The sequence below is a fragment of the Castor canadensis genome, chromosome 6 (assembly GCF_047511655.1).
Source record: "Castor canadensis chromosome 6, mCasCan1.hap1v2, whole genome shotgun sequence".
Lineage (NCBI taxonomy): Eukaryota > Metazoa > Chordata > Mammalia > Rodentia > Castoridae > Castor > Castor canadensis.
In genome coordinates, this window is record NC_133391.1 from 11,972,208 (window position 1) to 11,996,275 (window position 24,068).

General features: G+C 52.5%; 2 long non-coding RNA genes across 4 annotated transcripts; one reads left to right on the forward strand and one right to left on the reverse strand.

Moving 5' to 3' along the window:
• The first annotated feature begins 5,542 nt into the window (after positions 1–5,542).
• Positions 5,543–12,489, forward strand: LOC141424008 (uncharacterized). Of its 2 annotated transcripts, XR_012448793.1 has the most exons (4): positions 5,543–5,715; positions 5,858–5,962; positions 6,481–6,586; positions 11,179–12,489. It is a non-coding gene; the product is annotated as an uncharacterized lncRNA (long non-coding RNA). The 2 variants fall into 2 exon arrangements; XR_012448792.1 differs by having other exon boundaries at positions 5,543–5,962.
• A 1,527-nt stretch (positions 12,490–14,016) lies between these two features.
• Positions 14,017–20,380, reverse strand: LOC109686949 (uncharacterized). Of its 2 annotated transcripts, none has more exons than XR_012448794.1 (3): positions 20,239–20,380; positions 16,832–17,019; positions 14,017–16,639 (listed from the first exon to the last, which is right to left on the reverse strand). It is a non-coding gene; the product is annotated as an uncharacterized lncRNA (long non-coding RNA). The 2 variants fall into 2 exon arrangements; XR_012448795.1 differs by having other exon boundaries at positions 14,018–16,582.
• Positions 20,381–24,068: the final 3,688 nt, after the last annotated feature.

Genomic DNA, 24,068 nt, shown 5'->3' on the forward strand with positions numbered 1-24,068 from the left:
CCCCCATTTCACAGGAGGGGACACTGCATGGGACACTGAGGGACTGGACCTGTACATCTAAGCCTCTTGGGTGGGGGTGGAATGTCAAGAATATTCCCTCCGTGAGAAGGAGGACGTCCCCACTCATCACGCCCATTGAGTGGGGGTCGTGCAGACCACAAGGTCTTTATGGAGTGGATGCTCAGAAATCCCCAAGGACCAGGCCCGCCAGGGATTCGCGAGCTCTGGAACCAGGCCAGGGCCACGTGGCACAGCAGGTGGTCCTGCATGGACTTTTGTGATTGGCTCTCTACTTAGAGAAATGAGCCAATCAAAATGAAGCACTGTCACCCCGCCTCCTTTCCCCAGCCAATGAGCTCAAGGACCTTTCCCTCTTGCAGTCGGGAGAATTACAGAATTTTTGACACGTGTTGTGGACCCCAACTAGCGGTTTATGGCGACATCGTGTTCCCCACCCTGTGCAGGACGGGGCGCTGGTAACTGCACTAGACAGCTGAGCAGTCGAAATGTTTCAGGGCGCCTCACAAAGTGAATTTTGTATTTTCACACAGTTTCTCTCTCTGTAGCCAGGCTGGCCTTGACCTCAGGGTCGTCCTGCTTCTGACTCCCGTGTGCCGGGATCGCAGGTGTACCTACCACGCACGACTGACCAACTGAATTTCAACTCTTATTTCATTTGCGTCATTTACAGTTCTTTATGTGGCGCGTGGCCACCTGATTTGTCAGCCCGTGAAGTCTTGCCATTCAGTACCATCACCATTTTCTTTCTTTCTCTTTCTTTCTTTCCTTCCTTCCTTCCTTTCTTTCTTTTCGGGATTCACCCTTTTGAGACAAGGATTCTACTCCTGAGCTCCACTCCAAGTCCAATACAATGATTTTGCAAAGACCATTTGTTACTGAGGGCAGTTTCCAAGGTAGTGAGATGTCACCAGCAAGAACCACACCCATGTCTGTCCTAGTGCCAGGACAGTGCATGGTGAGGATGTGTGAAACCATCGTCTCAGCTGCCACCCAGCGCCTGCCTACTATTTCCCTAACCAAGGGGATCTGCAGCTCCTATATGAGAGCTGAGGTGAGCCATGTCGTCAGGGGGCTCAATCTTGCCCCAGCCTCCTGTCATCCTCCCTCTGTGCTGGCCTTGGCGTGTATGTGGGGGGGTTTCACTCTGATGATATTTTTTTCTTTTTCTTTATTTTTTTTGGTGGAATGTGGCTTAAGACTCAGCATTTATCCAGGGTGCAGACTCATTCCTGTCAGGCTCACTGTGGCTTGGGGACAGTTTTTGTCCCTTATCTTTGAGATACAATCCAGAAATGCAAGGTGACCGCAGGAGAGAGTGACTCGGGGGAAAATGGCTTTGACCTGCGATCCTCCTGATTTCTACCTCCTGAGTAGCTGGGATTACAGGTGTGATCCACCACGGCCTGACTGCAACAATTATTGTAAGAAAGGATACCAGGTTTTGAAAGGAGCACAGGTTAAAATTACCCTTTGTTTAAAGAGTCAAGGAAAACAGATATCTGTGTCACAACGACCCAAATGTAGCAAACTGACATGACTTGATATGACTGGGCAAAATTGACAATGTTAAAACAGTGCAATGGCAAAAATGACTGAAGAGAGGAGTCCTGACAAAGGGGGAATTTATCCTAAAATGAATTTAATCCAAGCCCCCAACCCACTTTTCTCCATTCATACCCTGGATGTTTGAGCTCTTGGTACACCTCTCCTCACCTGTGCCCACCTCCATTTCTGAGTGTGCCACCCTTTCTTTCCTTTTTTTACTAATAAACATTCTCGTCTCTACTTCAGTGTGTTCTCAGATTCTTTTTGGGAATATCACAGGCGTGGTGCCTAAGGCTCACGTAGAGGCCTCCTTTCCTATTGAGATGTCCCTGGAGCCACATGGGATAAAACAACATCAATAATAGTGAAAATGCTGCTGGCAGAGTGGCTCAAGTGGTAGCACACCTGCCTAGCAAGGCTGAGGCCCTGAGTTCAAATCCCTCTACTGCCAAAAAAAAAAGAAACTAATGGTGAAAGTGATAGGTTGAGGACAAAGAGAATTAAGTTGAGAGCCAGGTGCCAGTGACTCACACCTGCATGGGAAGCTGAGATTGGGAGGATGGAGGTTCAAGACCAGCCCATGAAAATATTTTGTGAGACTCCATCTCCAAAATAACCAGAGCAAAATGGACTGGAGGAGTGGCTCAAGTGGTAGAGTGCCTGCTTTGCAAGCGTGAAGGCCTGAGTTCAAACCCCAGTACCACTAGATAGAAGAAAAAACTCAGGTGAGGTTTCTCTGTGGTGTTCCAGGAGTTGGTCCTCAGCTTCTGTAAGGGCCCCCATCCTTTCCTTCACCTCAAGCATAGAATAAGGCACCAGTGGTGTTCGGGGACCCTGGTTTTCAGGACCTAATGCTGTCTGGGTTTGTCTGATTCTCCCCAGACACCTGCTGCTGATAAAGTAACTGCCACATTCTCACCCCACACGGCCTGCTGGAGCCATCCCAGTAAACTGCACTTCAGACTGCACCTGCCCGGAACTCGCTCAGGGTTGGAGAGTGAACTGCAGACTGGGACCACGTGGCCTGGGCCCATGCAACCTGGTAAGGACAGACCCTGGGAGGTCAAGGAGACACTTCTCCTCCCTAGGGAATGCCTGTCTGGATCCTGTCTGGATCCGAAAGGCATCTCCGCCCTCAGGCAGTGCAAAAAAAAGACTATTAACCCCACTCCCACCCAGACTCATGGGACTCATGGGACTCATGGGATCACCATGTCCGGGTCCCCCTGCATTCCCCAATATGCAGTCTTTCTCTTCTCTTCTCTACAAATAAATTCTCTACAAATAAAATCTTTCTGACCTCTGCTGTTAGAGTCTGTCTGTGCTTTCATTCTCAGAACAGGCTCAAGAACCCTGAGCACCTGAAATTCCTGCACATATCATCTGTGCATCACTGGGGACCACACAGCCCACAGCTCAGATTCTGGAGCATCTGCAACATCGCAGTCCATCAGACTCGAATGCACAAGTGAGCACATCTGTGACCGCACCCCAAGGAGCAGGCATGTCCCCCGCAGTGCTCACTTCCCACCCCTGAGTTGAAAGTGCCAGGCTGTGCTTTCCCAGCCACTGAGACTTCTGGGAAATACCCTAACCCCAAAAACAAGAAAAGGGAAGTGCAACCCCCCATTGCACTCCCTCTCCTGTTCCCAGCAGGCCTTGAAGCTTTGCATGGGAGGTCCCCAGGAGGCCCATGTTGTAATGAGAAGGAGCAGGCAGTGCTTGACAAGTGACAGAAGGGCAGCCAGGTACACTGGGGGCTGAGGGGGCCGTTTGGCTGGCCTTGGCCTTGGTGCTCCACAGGAATCCTTGCTGTCAGGAAAATAATAAATCTCATCTCTTCCAACACAGGAGACCCGGGATTCGCACTCTTGGTTGCAAAGCGTTGTCAATGGTTCCCGTGCACACACAACCCCTCACATTCTCCGCCTTTCACCCAAACCCCCTGCCCTTATGGCCTACAGTGATTTTACATAGGGTCTGTCTTCATTGAAGGCTCACCATAACTGCTTTTTGTCCTTCCTCCTCCTTCCTCTTGGCAGTGCACCAGCTGTGATGAGGTGACAGAATGAAAGGCCATGGCTAGCACAGGATGATTACAAGAGGCTGGGCAAGATCAAGTCCCCAGAACACTGTGGCTCACCTCAGCTCTCATATAGGAGCTGCAGATCCCCTTGGTGGGGCGCTCTGGGCAGTGCTGAGCACCAGGCAGGCGCTGGGCTGCAGCTGAGACGATGGGTTTCACTCATCCTCACTGTGCACTGTCCTGGGCCAGGACAGATGTGGCTGTGGTTCTTCTGGTGACATCTGAAAGCTCGGTGTCCCTCACACCTCACAACTGCCCCACTACTGAAACTGCTCTTGGCCACATCACTGTGTTGGACTCGGGGTGTAAGTCAGTGGTACAGCCTTGCCTCAAAAGCGCGAATTCCCAAAATCCCAAACAAACAGATCACTGTGACGAGGTATGTGGTGATGGAATCACCATGACAAATTTGTCTATGGCATGGTGATTGTAACCATGACAGGTTTAGAACTCTCCATCCTCTTGTTTCTGGCTCTGGAGAGCTGGGATTACAGGCTTGTGCCACCATACCTATGTTAGACCAGTGCTCATTCTGGCACTTTACCTGAATAGAGACCACCTGGAGAATTGTTTAAGAACCAGAGAAGTTGTGAGTTCCACTCCAGCAACCTGATTCCAATTCAGAAGGCCTGGTGCTGGTGGCTCACACATTGTAATTCTAGCTACATAGTAGGCAGAGATCGGCAGGATTACAGTTCAAAGCCAGCCTGGGAAAATAATTCTCCAGACCCTATTTCAACAAACAAACAAACATAAAAACCCATCACAATAAAGGGGGGAGGAATTTCTGGAGGTGTAGGCTGTGAGTTCAAACCCCAGTAGGACATACAGATAGCAGGGGGCACTGAAACGTTGCATTTCTGTCCTGCTGCCCTCGACACTCCCCAACCAAGGACTGAAATTGTAGAATCTTGAGCTGAGTGGCAAGACCCTGGACAGACCAATGAGGTGGTCACTAGCCACATAAGGAACGGTAATTTATGAAAATAACATATGATTTGAAATTCAAAACGTCAGTCTTACCTCATAGGATACACCTGTAATTCCAGCACATTGGAGTCAGAAGCTGGACATCCTTAGGTCAAGGCCAGCCTGGCTATAGAGAGAGAACATGTCTCAAAAAACAAAATTCAGGCTGGCAGAGTGGCTCAAGTGGTAGAGCGACTGCCTAGCAAATGAAGCAAGCATGAGGCCCTAAGTTCAAAGTTCAAGCCCCAGTAATGCCAAAAAAAAAAAAAAAAAAAAAAAAGCCAGGCACCAGGAGCTCATGCCTGTAATACTGGGTACTTGAGAGGCTGAGATTGGAAAATCGAGGTTCGAGACCAGCCCAGGCAAATAGTTCACGAGATTCCATCTCCAAGATAACCAGGGCAAAATGGACAAGAGGTGTGGCTGAAGTGGAAGAGCCCCTGCTTTGTTTGCAAGAGGGAAACCCTGAGTTCAAACCTCAGTCCCATCATACCCCCCCCAAAAAATTAGGACATTTGTGGAGTGGTTGAAGCAGGAGAGCAACTGTCTGCCAAGCATGAGGCCGTGAATTTGAGACCCAGTACCATCAAAACAATCAATAAAAGCATTTTAAAAATTCAATTAGTGAGGCGTCCTAGGCACAAATCAATGGCTCAATGGTCAAGGGCGATCAATCGCTGCGCCCGCAACCGGGCCGATTAAACGACGTCTCCATAAACCCACTGCTGACCACAACACATCTCAAAAATTCTGTAGTTCTTCCAGGCTGCTGGAGGGCAAGTCCCTTGAGCTCATTGGCTGTGACAGGAGGCGGGGTGTCAACACTTTGATTGGCTGAGTTCCCCCAGCAGAGAGCCAATCATCAAAGGAGGTAGGGGCGTGGTCAGCTCTGCCACGTGGCCCCGCCCCAGGCTCCAGAGGTCCTGAAATCTGGCGGGCCTGGTCCTTGGGAATCTGAGCATTCACTCCCTAAAGACCTTGTGGTCTGCACGACCCCCTCCCAGATAGGAGTGATGGGGGAGGGAGGTCCTCCTCACTGCAGGAAAACAGGCTCCTCCAACCCTGACCCAACCCTGCGGGCTTAGGATGTACAGGTGCAGTCCCTCAGTGGCGCACTCAGTGACCCCTCCGTGAAATGGGACGACACTGGTGACCCAACAGCCTCCTCTGCAAGGGAGGTTGAGGGAAAAAGGGCGCCTGATGTGAGCCGGTTACAGAGAGACCTTGTCCCCACAGGAGAATGGGTCAGGAGGAGGGTGGCAGCCTGCCCCAGATGCTGGTGTCCTCCACCTGACCTGAAGTCACCACTGCTATGACCGCTGCCTTCCAGACTTCAACCAGGTAAACCCACCCGGGTGCTTGCCTGGGTTTTCTATGTGCAAAGCGGCAACAGTTCGCCTTGCATCCTGGGGAAACTGTGAGATAAAGTAAGACCTGGGTGACAGCGTGACAACCCTGCCATTACAGAGCCCCAGCCATCCTCTGCCCACCGCAATGGCCCGGCCCTCTGACCGGTCTGGACTAGCCGCCAGAATCAGGGGCCACCATATACCCAGCCTGAGATTGCATGCACACGGATGGACTGCCTGCAGGAGGTGCCATGGCGTGGTCACTGAGGACAGAACAGACAGCTACCTTGGCAGCAGAGAAAGTCCCTAGTAGGCTGACCCTTGTGGCCTGGGGACTAGAGTTTGTCACCAATATAGCCCATTTTTGGCAGAAGGCGCCTAATGCCTGGGTCTCCTTTACTGTTACCCAGCAGGAGCCAATGCCTTCTCACACCAGCAGAGCAGAGAGGCTCCTGGCCCACCCCACAGTGGGGCTAACCCTGTGAAGTTAACTCAGATCTATGTCCTCAGGGTGTGACCATCCTGCAGTCGCCTGACTCACCCAAGCCCTTACAGCCCTGACCCCAGATGCCCTAATCCTGGACGTGGCCTGTGGAACTGTCTTGGTAGCTTTCAGGTGAGGCCTTCCCCAGAGCCCCTGTCCTCCCTTCAAGCCCACCATCCCACTCACCGAAGGTCCTCCCACCCTGGACCCAGAACCTTGCCCTGTTCTGACTCATTAGTCCCAACACATCCACCAGGGTGACAGCTGGGCGGTCCTGGCCAGTCTGAGACTCCCTCACCCCAGTTCAGGCTTGGGCCTTCCTCCAGCTGCATGGGGTGGATGGCTCCCACAGTTGGTGACACAGGCCCAGGTGCTCAGCCTCTACCAGAGCCTCAGCCTCTGCACCCAGGGCTAGGAGCCTCTGCCCAGCCCTGAAGGTACTTCCCTCCAATGTACACCCACGGCCACTGCTCCACCTTCACACGTGGAAAGGGTGAAGCGATCCCCTCCTCTCACCAGCCTCTGCCCCCACCGCTGGGGCCTCCATGAGCCTCTCTCAGTGAGCCCCAAACCCAGTGTCTGAGATCAGCCAGGCCTGTGTCCTACCCTCACCCCTTCATGTGAGCTGAGCCCTACCGAGTCAGGTGACGTGGACACGTGGAGGGGCTCAAGTGGTAGAGCGCCTGCCTATCAAGAGTGAGGCCTGAGTTCAAGGCCCAGTACCGACAAAACAAGCAAAAAAGAAAGAAAAAACATAGTCCCTCCAAACTGCGGTCATGGGGTCCTGGCCTCTGGGGTGTCTAAGGCCACCCCTTAGGCAAAGCACCAGATGACAGTCCCACCCCACCAACAACCCACAGGGACCTGCCATGCATTGCTGATGGTGGGTGCCCTCAGTGTTGTCCATGTGCTAGACTAGAACACATGTCCATGAACTAGAGTTGGACACTTAGTTCATGTGTGTCACTAAACCAGGTGCACATGTGTTCCTGTGTCCACACCACACCCGCCCCCTCAAGCAAGTGGAGGGAAAGCACGGGTCAGCGCTGCCCTCCCAGCTGAGCACGCAGTCAGCAGTTATCCACGACAGCTTTATTCAGAGGCGGCCAAGGTCAGGAGGTTGGGAGCCTGGGCTGAAACTGTCCTCAGCTGTTGACCTGTCCTCTTGATACTGCATGGAGCCAGTCATAAGATCAGGAGGATCAGGGTTCGAAGACAGTCCAGGCAAACAGTTCTCATGACCCCACTTGAAAATACCCACAAAAAAGGGCTGGTGGAGAGGCTCAAGTTGTAGGCCCTGAGTTCAAACTATAGTGTCGCCAAAGAAGAAAAGAAAGAAAGTAAGAAAAAATGTAACAAAGAGAGTAAGAAAGAGTGTAGGAAATAAGGTAAGCAAGAAGGTAAGAAAAAAGAGAAAAAAGAAAGAAAGAAAGCGAGAAAGAAAAAAAGTGAGAAAGAAACAAAGAAAGTGTTTTTCCTAGCCCTGAAGAGGATGAGGACCTTACAGTGGGGGCGGAGTAATCATCAGAGTGGGGCTGGTGAATGAGGCAGGGCAGCCTAGGGCAGCACAGCAGGGCCCCTCCAAGCAGCAGCAGCACAGAGGCGGCCCAACCGATGTAGAGCGATGTCCCCATCTTCTGACTCTCCCCAGAGTCCTCCAGAGAGTTGCGGTTGTGGTACCAAATGCTCACAGTTATCCAGGTCACGGTAAACGTCACCATAGCGCTGGCTGTCAGAAGCACCATACCTGCCTTGGTTATGATCTTGGCCTTGGTGGTCTCACCTTCCACCCACTTGGTGCACTTGACCCCCACCATGGAGGACAGCAAACCCAGTGCAGCCATGATGAGGCAGGTGACCATGAGGACACGGGCCACCTGCAGGAACTCTGGCATCATTAACTGGTATTCCGTGCATTGAATCTGGGTTCCATTCAGAAAATCGCAGACCTTCCACAAGCCCTCTGATACGAACTCAGCTTCATACATGTCACTGTTGAGGAAGACTGTCACCCTCCACATGGGCAGTGCACAGCTCAGTACAGCACACAGCCAGCCCAGGAAGGCCAGGGCGATGCCTGTCACCTGTAGCCTCATGGACGCCATCGCTCAGCCTCTGAAGGGGTCAAAGACGTGGAGGACAGTGGGGGTCTGCCTCAGGGAGTCAGAGGATTCCACAGTGGCCAGAGAAAGCTTTTCCTTGTGGGGTGCAGCAAAACACAGCCTGTTGGAGATCCACTGCCGCCACCAGTGTGTCTCTGTAAGGTCATGTAGCAGTCAGGAAGTGTGACCACACCCATCCTGTCCTGTGAACAGCTGCACCACGGATCTGAGTCTATAGGTTGAGCAGTTATATGACTCTCTCAGGGGGCAGGGCAGAGGGAGGAGTTTCAGTTCCTGGGGCTGCCTTGACCAGTTGATATGTTCCTGTTTTGTTTTTTTTGGTGTGTGTGATAATGGGGTTTGAATTCAGGGTCTACACCTTTAGCCACTCCACCAGCCATTTGTCGTGATGGGTATTTTCTGAGTTAGGGTCTCATGAACTATTTGCCTGGGCTGACTTTGAACCATGATCCTCTACATCTGCCTTCTTAGTTGCAGGTATTACAGTCATTAGCGATCTGTGCCTGGCCAGTTTGTGTTTTTCTAAGCATGGCTAACATGGGGCCCAGGTCCTGTGTCTAAGAGCCCCTCTCTTTTCTCCCCAGCCTGTGCTGAGGTCAGCCTGGAGACAGAGGCTGAGTCACAGCCCAGGGCACCCGGATGCTCACAGGGTGGGAATGCAGGGGTAGTAGCCAAATCCAGGAAGCTTTAGGTTCTGAAAACCAGGGTCTCCGAACACCACTGGTGCCTTATTCCATGCTTGAGGTGAAGGAAAGGATGGGGGCCCTTACAGAAGCTGAGGACCAACTCCTGGAACACCTCAGAGAAACCTCACCTGAGTTTTTTCTTCTTTTTAGTGGTACTGGGGTTTGAACTCAGGCCTTCACGCTTGCAAAGCAGGCACTCTACCACTTGAGCCACTCCTCCAGTCCATTTTGCTCTGGTTATTTTGGAGATGGAGTCTCACAAAATATTTTCATGGGCTGGTCTTGAACCTCCATCCTCCCAATCTCAGCCTCCCATGCAGGTCTGAGTCACCTGGCACCTGGCTCTCAACTTAATTCTCTTTGTCCTCTATCTATCGCTTTCATCACTGGCTTCCTTTTTTTTTTTTTTTTTTTGGCAGTAGAGGGATTTGAACTCAGGGCCTCAGCCTTGCTAGGCAGGTGTGCTACCACTTGAGCCACTCTGCCAGCAGCATTTTCACTATGATTATTGTTTTAACCCATGTGGCTCCAGGGGCATCTCCAATAGGGGAAGAGGCCTCTACCTGAGCCTTAGGCACCGCGTCTCTAAAAGAATCTGAGGAAACATTGAAGTAGAGACGAGAATGTTTATTCATAAACAAAAGGAAGGGCGCACTCAGAAATGGAGGTGGGCGTAGGTGACCAGAGGTGTACCGAATTGAATTGGCTTAAATTCACCTTAGGATAAATTCCCCCTTTGTCAGGACCCTCTCTGGTACATTCAGTCATTTTTGCCATTGCACTGTTTTAACATTGTCAGTTTTACCCAGCCATTTCGAGTGTGTCAGTTTGCTACATTTGGATCATTGTGACACAGATGTCTGTTCTCCTTGACTCTGAGAGGCAGAGACAGGAGGATGGAAAGTTCAAGGCCGACCTGGGCTACACAATGAACCCTATCTAAAAAAAACCAAAATCAGCTGGAAATTGGTGCATATGATTTATGTCGGGCTGGCAGAGTGGCTGAAGTGGTGGAGAACCTGCCTAGGAAACATAAGGTCCTGAGTTCAAACCCCAGTACCACTGAAACAAAAGAAAACAACAGAATTTTATTTGGACTGGAGGTGTGGCCAAGACGTAGAGCCCCTGCTTTTCAAGCATGAAGTGCTGAGTTTAAAGCCTATCCCACCAAAAAAAGAAAAGAAAAAAAAAATATGTATATCTTAACAGAGTGAACCCCCCGCAGTCCATTACTGATAGAGAGCCTGTTGTCCTCTCAGTTATGCTGCTACCTTGCAAAAATTAAGCCAGAACCTGACATCCTCAAGTCTCATCTGACCACCAGAGTTATGAAATACTTCCAATGCCCAGGGCAAGTCCACACTGGTGTGATCTGATACAGATGCCATGTTGACTCTCCAGTTCACCCCGGCCTCCTTATGATGATAACAGAGCACACACACCAGGACCACGACAAATCTAACCATGCCACATTAGGGAAGAAAAGAGATGTCACCTGATCCCTGGAAATCCCCTTCTTTCTCCTTGACAATCTCTGAGGACAGCAGGAGGCCACAGCCTCATAACTGAGCCCTAGTAGGACCCAAAGCCCAGACCACTCGGAGGAGGGGAATGCAGAAAATGAGTCTTCCACCACCTTTACTGGCTATTGAATAAAATATCCTGCAGCCCATAGAAAAAAAATTTAAATTGTCCTAAGAGTAAGATGCAGGGGAGAGTGGCTTATGTGACCCTAAGCCCTGGGCTCCTTCCCAGGAGGCTTCCTGGCTCACTTGCAGGCACTGGTCAGGAGAGGTCATGTGACCCAGTCCCGCCAATGGGATGAAGCAGAAGGCTTAGGCTGGGGCTCCCCACAAAGCTTTTGTGAAGGCTCACATAACTGCCTTTTGTTCTTCCTCCTCCTTCCTCTTGGCAGTGCACCAGCTGTGATGAGGTGACAGAATGAGACCTGTGTGTCAAGGCCAGCACAGAAGAAGGATGACAAGAGGCTGGGGCAAGATTGAGCTCCCTCTTGACTTTGGCCCATCTTGGCTGTTCATATAGTAACTGTAGATCTCCCTTGGTTAGGGGAGCACCAGGCAGGTGCTGGGTGGCAGCTGAGACAATGGGTTTCACACCACCTTTGGGGAACACGTGGGCCTCCCTCAGTCCATTCTTCCCCCCTCTCAAGATTACCCTGCCATTAGGACAGGGACAATGACATCCATTCAGTAACTACTTCCTGCTGAAAGGGGATGACGAAGGGGCGCACAGCATCAGGGCTGACCATGAGAAGGGTTATGGAGGGGACCAGGGTCATAGGTCGTCATTATTTTTATCGGCATCTGTAGTTTGATAGATTCTGGGCAAGAGGAAACAAACTTGACAAGTAAGTTTAGAATGCAAGGTCACACACAAGTAAGACAATAAAGGACAACTACAGGACCCAGACAGGGTAGGAACCACATCTTACATAGGATATTATTTGGTCACATACGTGTGTGGATTCTTAAGTTTTTGAGGGACAGTTTTTGGAGTCACTTAGCCTGTTGAAGAATGTAGTTTGTATTTTTTTTAGACAGATAGATAGACATAAAAAATCTAGGTGGTCCCAGACTATCAATAGCTGTAGCTGGACCAGCAGGTGGAAGGTGGAGAATGGAGAGGAAGGGTTTCTTTTCCCCATTTCTTTTCAAACATTCTGTCGCAATAATGCCCAAATGCTAACATTTACTCTTTCTGGGTGGCAGATACCTGAAGGTTGAAAATAAGCAGACCAAGAAAGATCTGAAGGAAGATCCAGAAAGCGGCCGTGCAAAGGCCCTGGGACAGCCCGGGCACGCTGCAGCACAAGCGGGGGCCAGGAAGGCAGAGCCAGGCGGCCAGAGGCCAGAGAAAAGGGTGGCTAGGAATTTGGATCTGGGATTTGAAGCAGGGGAACAAACTCACCAGAGGGACACTGTGGATACCTTGTGTTGGCCAGGACTGTTACATTAACGGTTCAAACTAAGGGGTGAAATGCACAGCGCAGGTCTTGTCCTGGGATCTTCTTTTGTGTGTGTGTTGGAGATTGTTCATGAGACACCTGAAAGTAACAGGTGTGGGTGTGTCACTGGGGCTCCCAAGGGACAAATGTCCTGGGCACAGTTGGGTACAGTCCAGGGAGTCAACGGCATGTACATGCTAGTGAAGGTGACAGGGCCGAGGAAATGAGACAGAGAGGACAGGAGGTGCCTGGCAGCTTGCCTCAGTTTATAGGGGAGAGGGGAGAGGGGGCAGGGGGAGGGGAAGGGACAGACAGAGAGGAGAGTGGGGAGAGGGAAGGGCACAGGGTGAAGGCAAATCAAAAGGAAGGAAAGTAGCTTTCTGGCCCCCAAAACCCCACATCCACCTACAACAAGGCTGCTGCCCCAGTTGGCAGACCCGATTCTCCCAGACACCTGGTCCTGCCAAAATAACTGCCATGTCCCCCTCCACACGGCCTGCTGGAGCCATCCCAGTAAACTGCACATCAGACTGCACCTGCCCGGAACTCGCTCAGGGTTGGAGAGTGAGCTGCGGCCTGGGACCACAGAGCCTGGCTACCACTCAGCCTGGGACCACGCAGCCCGTTAATCTCACAGGCACACGTGAGCACACGTGTGACTGCACCCCAGGAGCAGGAATGTCCCCTGCAGTGCTCACCTTCCACCCCTAAGCTGAAAGTGCCAGGCATTGCTTTCCCAGCCAGTGTAGCTTCTGGAAATACCCTCCCCCAAAGAACAAGAAAAGGGAAGCCCACCCCCCACACTGCACTCCTTCTCCTCTCCTCTTGCTGTTGGAGAAAATAGCAAATCCTACCTTTCCAACCATGGGGGACCGGATTTTCACACCCTAGTGTTCTACAGAATTGCAGTTGTTCCTGTGCCCCCCCCCCCACTCACAGTCTCAGCCTTTCACCCAAACCTCTTACACTTCATGATTTAGAGTAATTTTAGAAAAGGTCTCTCTTATTGTCCAGGCTGGACTGGACCTCGATCCTCCTACCTATGCCTTCCACATGGCTGGAGTTATAGGAATTTTCTACCATACCTAACTTATTCATTGAGATGGGATCTCACTTTTTTCTTTTTGCCCTGGTTGCCCATGAACCACAGTCCTCATAACCTCTATCTCCCGAATAGCTGGACCACAACTGTTTTCTATTCCCTGCACTGTGGTGGAACCTGGTGGGTGTGGGGGAGAGGCACTTTGAGCAAAATGTTTTTGGGTTCCAAAAACTGAGGACTGGAGCAAACAAAAGACTGGAGAGAGAAGAAAACTCAATGGTCACAGAAGGCCTTCCAACACCGGGGCTCACACAGATTCCTAGGCTGGGAAACGCAGAGTCCATGGGGAGAGAAGTGGGTGGGAAGGGGCCATGCCTGGGAGACAGCAAGCAGAAACCACCAGCCCCCATCAGGGTCACCCATAGCTCAAGAGCAGCCCGTGGGAGCAGTGACAGGACGACCACTGTGGCCCTCTGACCAGTGATCAGCACACCTGTGAGGGTGGCTCCAAGGGGCTACGTGGGCAGGTCTAAGGTTGGCTCTGGCAGCAACGCAAGCCACCCTCTGAAGGTCCAGCAGGACTGCCATTGCTGAGAGGGGCAGTGTCAAAGGCATTCTCCCCCCACCCCCCCAACCCTGGCTCCATGCCAGGAAGGAGGCTCAGAGGAAGAGGCTGCACAGAGTCAGAACAGGGAGCTCCCCTCCCCCACTGTCCCTTGGATGGGTGGGGTCGTCCTGACACACGTCTGTGACATCAATGTCCTGCCCAAGGACTATTTATTGATTTAAATGCACTTTACTGCAGAAGAGACTACCAGTGTGACTGTTGCAGGAAACGGCGAGGGAAACAAAGTCACCGAGACCACTAAGCAGGAAGCTGGGATTTTATTACGCTAGCAGACTCAGGGGAGATAAACTCTCAAAGGCCTGAGCCCGGATCAGAGTCAGGAGCTGAGTTATTTACCCCCCGGTGGGTGATGTAACCAGGGGGGTTTGCAGGAGATGGTTCACAGGTGGTCGGGAGACAAGTCAGTTACAGAGAAACAAGTTGGCTACAGAGTTTTCCCAAAGGTCCCTAGAGAATGTGGTCACAGTCACAGGAAAGCTTGCAGAGCCTAGCTGGAGGTCTGTGACACTTTCGAGCTTGCAGAAAGCTGCTTGTAGACCCCAGAGTTGGGAATTCAAGGCAAATTCTAGACACACAGTAAATCCCAGAAAAAAAGCCACATTGGCTCCAACATGACACCCTTCCCCCATTGGCCAAGTCCCTTCCAGCCACTGGCCAGGCTTGGTCATGTGACCCAGGCTGACCAATAGGAAAAGCAGGAGGCTCAGAGCATTGTGAAGATCTAAACTCACCTGAAGACGCTTTTGTCCTTTCCCTTCTTCCTGCACAAGGGTACCAGCCGCAAGGAGGTGACAGAAGGAGGACAAAGGCCTGGCAGAGGAAGGATGACAAGGACCTGGGGCCCTGGTGGCAAAACAGTCCCCAGACCACACTGCCGGGTCTCAGCTGCTCATAAGATCTGTAAATCCTCCCTATCTAGAACAGCTGACAGGTGCCCAGGCCACCCCACACAGGGTTCCCACAAACACTGGGCCACTTGGTGTGTACACTAAGCACTCAGTCCCTAGCAAGTGGCTGCCATGCTGTAGCAAGCCACCAGCCTGGCAGTGGACTGTCTCACCCAAGCCCTACAAGGCCTGGCCCCAGTGCCCTGATCCTAATATGGCCTTTGGCGCTGGCCTGGTAGCTTCTGAAGTGAGGTCTCCCCAGTAACTCCTGTCTTCTGTCTGCCCCCATTAGCAAATGTCCTGCCACCCCTAGACCCAGTCTCTACCTCCTGTCTGACTCATTTGGTCCCAATACATCCAAGCAGGGCCTTCTGCCCTCCCAAGGGGAAGGGACCCAGCTGGGAGGTGGCAGGACTGGGCATGAGTGAGTGCCACTCACCCCGGCTGAGGGTCAGGGCTGCCTCTGGCCGCGTGGGGTGGATGGCAGCCCAGAGATGCTGGAGCAGGCCAGGCCCAAGGCCTCTACCAGAGCCTCAGCCTCTGCACCCTGGGCCAGGACCTTCTGCCAGCTCTGAAGGCACTGCCTCTCCTACCCGACACCCCAAGGCCTCCCCTTCTCCATATTTACAAGAAGAAAATCCCCTTCTGAGCACAGCCAAGGCCCCACAAGTCTCTCTCACTAAACCCTCCACCTGAAGATCAGATGTCAGCTCAGACTGGGCCTGCCATACCTTCCTCCATGTCAGTTGGGTCTCAAAGAGGCAGGTGACAGGAGTCCTCCCTCCAGGTCCCCCCATGGTGTCATGGCTTCTACAGTGATCTGAGGCCACACTTAGACAAAGTAGCAGACCATCCCCACTCCCCTGTCCTCTCACAGGGACTTGCCATGCATTGCTGATGGCGTGTGCCCTCAGTGACAGCCAGGTGCCCTGTAGTGTGTGTCACCAAACCAGGTGGACAACTGCTCAGCCAACCCCCATGCAACATGGTCTCACCTCCCCTCCACACACAGCATCTGCCCCCTCAGGCCAGCCTTGGGAACAGTCCTGCTCAAGGTCAGCCAGCCCAACATCCCAGCCAGCCAGCATCGCTAAAGGGTTTCCTTTATGCGGAGCCAGAGGTGAGGAGGGGGAGCCACTGGACTGAAATCCATCAGGACTGTAACATTGCCAGGTCAATATGGCATCCAGAAAAAATTGAGCCAGGCCAGGGGTCCCCTCACCGGTAATCTGGTGGCAATCGAATCTGGGAGCATGTGACTATCAAGCCCAGACTTTCTCTTTGAAAGCAAGCAGCACAACTGACAGTAAAACCCGCTATCAGTAACATCGGGGTTCAGCTTGGTGACCAGAGGAAGCCTGGGGAAAGATTTCTGAGGGGCCCAGAAGGGGCCATGGGTCAATGGCCAAGCTCAGGTCCTCCTGTCCATCCCCCAGCAGGCAGCGCCATACTGCGTCACAGGCAGCACTGAGCTGAGTCCAAGCAAAAACAAAGCAAAGGGGACACCAGTGTGCTGAGAGGTGACACCTTACACATTGTTGCTGATCAGGGCAGAGGGGACAGCAGAGAGCTCGGCAGAGCCGTGTGGGTCAGCGGTGGGAGGAGGGCAGCTGGAGCAGAACAGAGTCCGTCCAAGGTGCAGCAGCCCCGTCACAACCCAGCCGATGTAGAGCGAGGTCCCCAACTCCTGCTTCAGGGTGGAGTCTGCAGATAGCTGTGGGCTTCAGGGATGACGCTGATGCCGTCAAGGTCACTGTCACCATGAGCATCAAGCCAGCACCAGGAAAGACACGCCCTCTGCAACCATGATCTAGGTTGGAGTTCTCATTGTCCACCCTCCTGGTGCTCTGGCCCCTGACCAACGACAGAAGCAAACCCTGTGCAGCGACAACGATGTGGCTACCCCCTGATCCCATGGCAGCTCCAGAAGTGAGTACTGAACACTGCTGCCTCTCGCCTGTATATGGCGCCAGGCAGGCCCTCCACAGACCCTCCCCGATGATCTGTTCTCTGATGGCTTGGGAGTTGAAAATGGCCCTCACTCACCACTAGGATAGCACACAGGACAGCATGGCGCCCAACCAGCCCAACACAGCTAAGGCGGTGCCCAAAAACTTCGGCCATGGAAGCCATCTGCTGGAGTCCAGGACGTAGAAGACCTAGGGATTCGGCTCTGCAGGCTGTAGAATTCCAAAGGCTGCTGCTGACCCTCCAAGTAGCAAAGGAAGCTTTCCCTGTGAGGGGGACAAAGCCAGTCGAGGATGCTGCCTGAGAGTCAGATGCACCAGCCAGCACGTGTGACGGGACCAGTTCCCTCCTGACAATGGTGCCATATAGATCTGAGGCTATAGATTAAGTATTTATGTCACCCATGGCAGGGGGCGGGGACAGAGGGAGGGGCTTCAGTCCCAGGGGACTCCCTGCACCCAGTGTCTATGCATCTGAGCCATGATCAATGATGGCACTGAAAGACCCCAGCCATGGGTCCCTGAGTCACCGTACAGTGTGGAAAACCCTTCCATGGCTGTCCAGGCCCATGGGGAGGTAAACCTGGAGATGGAAACTGGGTCACAGCCCAGGGGCAACTGGATGCTCACAGGGTGGGGGTGGGGGTGTCAGTGGGGGAGGAGCAGCAGCCAAGCCCTGGAAAGTTCACAGCCCCAGACCAGGGTCCCCACACCGCAGTCTCCTCACTAGAAGCTTGGGTGGAAAGGAAGGATGGGGACCCTTCGTGGGGAGGAGAGGACGAAGTCCTGGGAAGGTCACAGAGAAAGGCCACCTTAATTACTGTTATTCTGTCCTTATTACTTTCATCACAGGTTGTCACTATTATTGTCATGAAGTCATCACTAGGCACTGCCTCACCAGCCACTTTCCTGGCATTGACCAAGGAGGCTGAGTTTGGGGGGGACTTCTGTGTCCTTCATCTGTGGTCCCTGTTGCTCTCATGTCACTTTCTTACCCAGCCAGGGGAGAGTTCCTTGGCGGTGATGCACTTTAAGTCAGGGCAAGAGACACAGATGTCTGTCCCCTCCTCCTGCTGGGGTTGAGCCCGCTCAGCCAGAACTGGGTGGGGGAGAGCAAGCCATGGCCAGGCCCTGGGGACATTGTCCTGCCAGTCAGTGGTGCTTACTCTGTAAAGACACAGTATTCTGCTGGGCAAGGTGGCTTGCTCCTGTAATCCCAGCTACTGTGAATGCAGAGATCAGTACAATGGTGGTTCCAAGCACAGCCACAAAATTGGCGAGACCCCATCTCAACTAATAAACCAGGCATTATGTGTATGTGTGCCTGTGATCCCAGCTACACAGGAGGCCACAGGTAGGAGGATCATGATCTGAGGCTGGCCTTGAGCAAAAATGTAAGACCTTATCTGAAAAAAATAATTAAGTCAAAAAGGGCTCGGGGACATGGCGCCAGTGGTACAGTGCCTGCCTAGCCAGCGTGAGGCCCTGAGTTCAAACCCTAGAATGGAGGTCAGCACGCTCCGTTAACCTCTAAGTTTATTTAAGCCTTGGAACCTTATCATATCTTCATCCGAGCAGCCAAAGTTAAACAGTGCTGCTCTGGACGCCCAGGAGAGAAGTTGATTTAAGATAGGGCTGTATCAGCGGTTACTCAACCTCTTGGTGGCTCCTGCTGCATGGCAAAGGCCATGTTCCCTGTCACCCAGCGCAGGAGCCCTGGGAGCCCTGCCTCTGAGCTGTGGCCCAAAGTGAGGTCTCACCGCTGAAGGGACCCAGTGACTTTGTGGGCTCGTGAGCAGCCCTGTGGGTGTCAGACAGCCACTTCTTCCCCCAGCCCAGTGTCTGTCCTACGGGCTGTGACCACAGTGGCCGCTGTGGCAAGGAGGAGTCATTAAAGGACAAATATTGAGGGTGGGATGTGGTTCAGTGGTAGACTGCTTGCCTCGCATGTGTGAGGCTCTGGGTTCCATCACCAGCACTGCCAAAACCTTCCAGTGACCCAAGTGACAACAAGAATTAAGTTGATCTGGGTGCTGGTGGCTCACACCTGTAATCCTAGCCACTCAGGAGGCAGAGATCAGGAGGATTACAGTTCTAAGCCAGCCCAGGCAAATAGTTTGCAAGACCCTATTATGAAAAACACCATCACAAAAAAGGTCTAGTGGATTGGCTCAAGGTGTAGGCCCTGAGTTCAAATGCCAGTACAAGAAAAAAAATAGAAAACTCATTCCTGTAATCTTGGCTTCACTGGAGGCTGAGATCAGCAGGATGGAGGTTCAAGGTCATAGACAAACTACACCTTAGTTACTGTTGCCCTGTCCTTATCACTTTATCGCAGGCATTATAGCTATTATTGTCATGAAGTCATCACTAGGCACTTGGCCTCACCAGCAACTTTCTTGGCATTGACCAAGGAGGCTGAGTTTGGGGAATGAGGAGCTGGAGGAGGGGGAACAGAGACTCCTGGGGCCCTGACACTCTCGTGTCACTTCCTCACCCAGCCAGGAGAGATGACCTTAAAGATGATGCACTTTCAGTTTGAGCAAGAGACACAGACTTCTGTCCCCCCCTCCTGTTGTGGTTGAGTCTGCTCTGGCAGAACTGAGCTGGAGAGAGCAAGCCATGGCCCTGGGGACATCACTTGCCCATTAAGTGATGTTTACAGTGGTGACAATACAGAGACATTTGTGAAATGGTTCCCACCTGTAAATCCAACTACTCAGGAGGTAGAGATTGGGAGGATCAAGATTGGAGGCCAATACAAGCAACAAGTTAGCAAGACTTCATCTCAACCAATAAGCAGGATTTGGTGGCACATGCCTGTTATCCCAGCAATGCAGAGGCCTAGGTACAAGGATTGGGTCTACTCCAGCTCTGGCAAATCATGACACCCTGTTCAAAAAATAATGCAAAGTGGATGGGAGTGTGGCTCAAGTGATAGAGCACTGGCCTAGCAAGCCAGAGGCCTTGAGTTCAAACCCTACTACAGCCAAAAGTGAAACAAAACAAAAGATACAAGACATCTGATAAAGGCACGATGGGTACAAAGTGCCCTGAGGATTCAAGGAAAGAGAGTGCTCAGTCCAGGGTGCAGGCGGGGGAGCTCAGCAAAGAACGGGTGCTGCACAGCACAACTCCAGGGACACTTATGCTACAGGGGAACCAAACAGCTCAGAACACTGTGACTGGGTCCCTGAGGGGCGAGGGGAAGGCAGGGGAGCGGGTGAAACGCTCAGAAATCTCTGTCTCATGTGTCCCCAGGCTTGGCACAGCACAGAAGTTGGCATAGACTGGTGTCCTCACACTTTCAAAAGGTGCCCATGGCTGGTGGAGTGGCAAGTGTGGGGCCCTGACTTCAAAACCACAATACTGCCAAGAAAAGGTGCCATGACCTCACCCAGCCTGCCCATCAGTACCCAGGGCCAGGGTTCCCGTGGCCTCCACTCCAGTGAGAAAACTGAGGCCTAGAGAGAAGCAGGGACTCACCTTAGACAGGCAGCCCTTCCCAAGCTGCTCCTGACCTGCCATGCCTGTCCAAGCAGACTTGTAGCGAGCATTGTGACAACAGAAGGATAGAGTCCTGGAACGTCATCGACAAACACCAACTTGATTATTGTTGTCCTGTAACTACCACCACTTTCACCACCCCTTACTCACTTCCTGCTGTCACTTCTCCCTTCTGGGACACAGCCAAAAATCACTTGGAGAAGCAGAAGTGAGGTGGGGGGAAGGAAATCAGCTCTAGAACTTTCCACCTGTGCCCAGCAGAAGTGACAAAGTGAGCCTGCTGGGCTCAGTCAAGCACATCAGGAGTAGAGTAGGGAGGACTGGGGGCAGGAGACTGCAGGGGCAGAAGGACACCAGCTGAGAGGCAGCCAAACCAGGGAAGATGAGCAGGAGCAGGTGGGGCTGGGGGACCAGGTAGGAAGAAGAAGCAAAAGCAGTGTCCCAGGGGTGCAGCGAGAGCCCAGTACAGACACAGAGCTGGGACACATGGCTGACACCTGATTGATGTCAAGGCACAGGTGGCTCTGAGGCAGGCTAGCACTGGGACCTGAGTCATGAGAACTAAAGCAAGCCAAAAATCAGGAGTGAGTTAGAAATTAAGCCAGGTGGTGGTGGCTCCCACCTATAATCCCTGCTACTTAGGAGGCAGAGATCAGGAGGATCGTGGTTGGAAGCCAGCCTGGGCAAATAGTTCATGAGACCCTATCTCTAAAATACACAACACAAAAAAGGGCTGGCAGAGTGTTTCAAATGGTAAAGTGTCTGCCTAGCAAGCATGAGGCCCTGAGTTCAAACCCCAGGGTCGCCAAAAAATAAAATGAAAATTAAACATTATGCTGGGTAATCTTGTAAGAAAAGCATACAATTTATTTTTCCCTCAGAACGCCCCCTCCATTGAATTAAAATGTACAGTTAAGATAAATCTCTAGAGCTGTCTCAGGTGTTTAATGGTCCCAAGAACTAAACCTGCCCGTGTAGCGAGTCCTCTGATTAGAAAATTACTCCGAAAAATACAAGAAATAGGCTCCCACATCACGAGATCCTTCCTTTGCTGAGAAGACCAGTGACACAGCGGCCAGTTGATGGCTGAGAAGGATGACTTGGAAGTTGACAGGAATCACATCCTGGCTGGCTGACATTAACAGTGTGACTTGTTACACACAGTGGGGTCTGGCACACCCACAGCATGTGGACAATGACAACCTTGGTGTGACATCCAAGGCCAAGAACTCCCCACCTGACACATGTGGGAGACACGGCAATGACCGATTAACCCATTTTCTAGGACTGACCACCCCCATCTCTGCACACCCCAAGAAAAGCTTGAGGTCTGGGCTGGCGGAGTGGCTCAAGTGGTAGAGTTTCGGCCTAGCAAGCCCAAGGCTCTGAGTTCAAAGGTTAGAACCGCAACTCATAAGCAGGAATGACAGTCCAATGGGGGTCTGTCCAAAATGGTGATACATTGATATACAGTAAGTCTAATTCCCAGAAAAGGCACTGACAACAAAGATTTCACCCTGTCAAGACTGCCAGCGTCAGTTACAGAAGAAAAGGATCTTTCACCTTACACCCACCCCACAGAAATGCAGTCCCTAAGGCAGAGGGAGGAGCATGGAAAGTTCCAGTGCAGCCTGGGCTACACAGTGACCCCATTTCCAAAAAAAGCTCATCCAGCTTGGAAATTGGTGCAAAATTATTTTCGTCATCAGAGTGAATCCCCGGCCCCCTGCAATTACTGATACCTTGTTGTAGGGTCAGCTGTGCTGCTGGCTTCAAAAGATAAAGATAGCCTCAATTCCCATCTGATCACCAAAGAAATATGAAATACTTCCAACCACAGGGGAAGTCCACACTGGTGCCATCTGGTCCAGGTGCCATGTTGACTGCGGGTGGCCTGGCCCATTTATAATTTCACTATAATGCTAGCACACTACATGCACCAGCACCGTGACTGATCTAGCCAACCCCACATAAGAGAAGAAAAAAGATGTCACCTGATCCCTGGAAATCCCCTCCTTTCTCCTTGACAATCTCTGAGGACAGCAGGAGGCCACAGCCTCATAACTCAGCCTTAATAGAACCCAGAGACCAGACCGCTCAGAGGAGGGGAATGCAGAAAATGAGTCCCCCACCATGTTCACTGCCACTTTGTCTAAGTGTGGTCTCAGACCACTGTAGATGCCAGGACGCCATGGAGGGACCTGCCTCTTTTTGACCCATCTGACATGGTAGAGGGGGTGATAGGGCCAGGTCTGGGCTGACATCTGGTCTTCGGGTGGAGGGTTTAGTAAGAGATGCTCGTGGGGCCTTGGCTGTGCCCAGAAGGGGACTCTTTTCTAGTAAATATGGAGAAGGGTGTCGGGTAGGAGAGGCAGTGCCTTCAGAGCTGGCAGAAGGTCCTGGCCCAGGGTGCAGAGGCTGAGGCTCTGGTAGAGGCCTTGGGCCGGGCCTGCTCCAGCATCTCTGGGCTGCCATCCACCCCATGTGGCCAGAGGCAGCCCTGACCCTCAGCCGGGGTGAGTGGCACTCACTCATGCCCAGTCCTGCCACCTCCCAGCTGGGTCCCTGCCTCTTGGGAGGGCAGAAGTCCCTGATGTAGATGTATTGGGAGCAAATGAGTCAGACAGGAGGTAGAGACTGGGTCTAGGGGTGGCAGGACATTTGCTAATGGGGGCAGACAGAAGACAGGAGTTACTGGGGAGACCTCACTTCAGAAGCTACCAGGCCAGCGCCAAAGGCCATGTTAGGATCAGGGCACTGGGGCCAGGCCTTGTAGGGCTTGGGTGAGACAGTCACTGCCAGGCTGGTGGCTTGCTACAGCACGGCAGCCACTTGCTAGGGACTGAGTGCTTAGTGTACACACCAAGTGGCCCAGTGTTTGTGGGAACCCTGTGTGGGGTGGCCTGGGCACCTGTCAGCTGTTCTAGATAGGGAGGATTTACAGATCTTATGAGCAGCTGAGACCTGGCAGTGTGGTCTGGGGACTGTTTTGCCACCAGGGCCCCAGGTCCTTGTCATCCTTCCTCCGCCGGGCCTTTGTCCTCCTTCTGTCACCTCCTTGCGGCTGGTACCCTTGTGCAGGAAGAAGGGAAAGGACAAAAGCGTCTTCAGGTGAGTTTAGATCTTCACAATGCTCTGAGCCTCCTGCTTTTCCTATTGGTCAGCCTGGGTCACAACCAGGCCTGGCCAGTGGCTGGAAGGGACTTGGCCAATGGGGGAAGGGTGTCACACTGGTAGTCTCTTCTGCCTTATAGTGCATTTAAATCAATAAATATCCCTTGGGCAGGACACTGATGTCACAGGTGTGCATCAGAGAAGACCCTACCCATCTAGGGGCAGTGGGGGAGGGGAGCTCCCTGTTCTGACTCTGTGAGTCCTCAACGTGCAGCCTCTTCCTCTGAGCCTCCTTCCTCCCGAGGCATGGAGCCAGGGTTGGGGGGGTGGGGGGAGAATGCCTTTGACACTGCCCCTCTCAGCAATGGCAGTCCTGCTGGACCTTCGGAGGGTGGCTTGTGTTGCTGCCAGAGCCAACCCTAGACCTGCCCACGTAGCCCCTCGGTGCCACCCCTCACCGGTGTGCTGATCACTGGTCAGAGGGCCACACAGTGGTTGTCCTGTCACTGCTCCCACAGGGCTGGCTCTTGAGCTATGGGTGACCCTGATGGGGGCTGGTGGTTTCTGCTTGCTGTCTCCCAGGCATGGCCCCTTCCCACCCATTCCTCTCCCCATGGACTCTGCATTTGTTTTCTCAGCCTAGGAATCTGTGTGAGCCCCGGTGTTGGAAGGCCTTTTGTGACCATTGAGTTTTC